This window comes from Hippopotamus amphibius, chromosome 9 (genome assembly GCF_030028045.1).
Source record: "Hippopotamus amphibius kiboko isolate mHipAmp2 chromosome 9, mHipAmp2.hap2, whole genome shotgun sequence".
In the NCBI taxonomy this organism is placed as follows: domain Eukaryota; kingdom Metazoa; phylum Chordata; class Mammalia; order Artiodactyla; family Hippopotamidae; genus Hippopotamus; species Hippopotamus amphibius.
In genome coordinates, this window is record NC_080194.1 from 41301124 (window position 1) to 41302994 (window position 1871).

Genomic DNA, 1871 nt, shown 5'->3' on the forward strand with positions numbered 1-1871 from the left:
GGATGCCCTGCTGAGGAGAAGATCATTGAAGAACTTGGCCTGACAGATTTGGGGAAGTCCCCTTCCGCAGGATTCTCCCAGCATATGCCACCCCATCAGAAACACATAAGTCTTTTCCCAGCACAGGAGTAATCAGCCTCAGGCTCTTTAAGTGTTCATCTGTAGCATATGAATCACACAATTCTTTTTCATTCCCATCAGACACACATGATGATAGGCTATAAATTTTAATATGAGAAATTACTGCAAAGCCTAGGAGTCACTGATTCTAAGAATGCCATTTACCTAGAATGAAGGACATAAAGAAATGGAGATTTGTATGTGATTGTCCAGATATCACAAGATGTCTCAGAGATTGAGAAACTCAACTCCAAATACTAGTTGAGCTAATTCTGGGGCCAGAGCATGGTTCTTATTGAACTATTTTCACTTAGGCTACTGTTAAAAAGGATACATGACTCAAAAAAAAAAAAATCCATGCAGTCTCAGGTTCTTTGTAGAAGGTAGTTTGCCCAGCCAAATATGACAAACTTTCTGAGGTTGTTTCGCCAATGGAAGATATAACTCCTGGGAACTCAATGATAAACTTCCTCCAGAGATACAACTTGCTGAACTATGTCTTAGAATTTAAGCTGACCCCTGCCATGCACCATTTCCATCAGACTTTGAAAGCTAGAGATGCTGAAAACTGTTCCTCTTCCAGTTATTTCTGCTTTGGAAAAAACATGTGAGCCACCTGATCTCGGATATGCTTGGTCTTAATCCCATAAATGATGGGATTCAGCACAGGTGGAGCCAGAATGCACACATTAGCCAACAAGATATGGATATGAGGTGGAATGTGGTGGCCAAACCGATGAATAAGACTTGTGAAGATTCCAGGCCCATAAAAGAGGATGATGATGCAGACATGGGAGCCACACGTGTTGAGAGCCTTGTGACGAGCATCTTGGGAAGGCATGTGGAAGACAGCGTGGAGAATCAGCAGGTAGGAAACCAAAATTAATAGGACATCTAAGACCACTGTTGACATTATGACAAACAGTCCATACCAGATGTTCACTCAAATGTCATTACAAGCGTATTTAGCCAAACCAATGTGTTCACAAAAGGTGTGTGGAATTATATTATTTTGGCAGTAAGTCAGTCTTTTCAGAAGAAATATTATGGGGAATACTGTACCATAACTTCTTATAAAGATGGTAACACCAATTTTCCCAATCAGTTTATGTGTAAGAATAGTGATGCACCTCAGTGGGTAGCATATGGCGATGTAGCGGTCAAATGCCATCACCAGCAAGATCCCTGACTCAGAGGTGAAAGAGAAAGAGAAGAAAAAAACCTGAGTGATACAGCAATTCAGTGAAATCTCCCCAGCACGGAACCAGAAGATGGCCAAGGCCTGCGGTACTGTGCACGTAGAGAGGACAAGGTCTGCTCCAGCCAGCATGCAGAGGAAGAGGTACATGGGTTCACGGAGGCTGTGCTTTGTGAGGATGACGAGGATGAGCAGGCTGTTCCCAAGCAGGGCGATGACATAGGAAATGAAGAAGGGGATGGAGATCCACACGTGCTGGTCCTCCAGGCCAGGGATGCCCAGCAAGTGGAAGACTGTGTGGCTCACACCAGTGTGGTTTAAGGTTGTCATGCCTAGAGATACCACCAGAGACATCACTTGTTCAAAGAGACAGAAGAAAACGCAGATTTTCGGGTGATATGCTTTTTGATGTCACCAGGAGATTTTGGCATGTTCCACACTCTACATATTCTTTGAACATGCAAATAATAAGACATTTACAAAGGTGAATAACATATATTCTCTGCCCTCATGAGTGACTTAAAAGATATACATTTGCAACTAATCCAAATAA

The 1871-nt window shown here is 42.7% G+C and overlaps 1 pseudogene; it reads right to left on the bottom strand.

The window, feature by feature from the left end:
* Positions 1-703: 703 nt before the first annotated feature.
* On the bottom strand, positions 704-1648 carry LOC130860857 (olfactory receptor 52B4-like; annotated as a pseudogene).
* Positions 1649-1871: the final 223 nt, after the last annotated feature.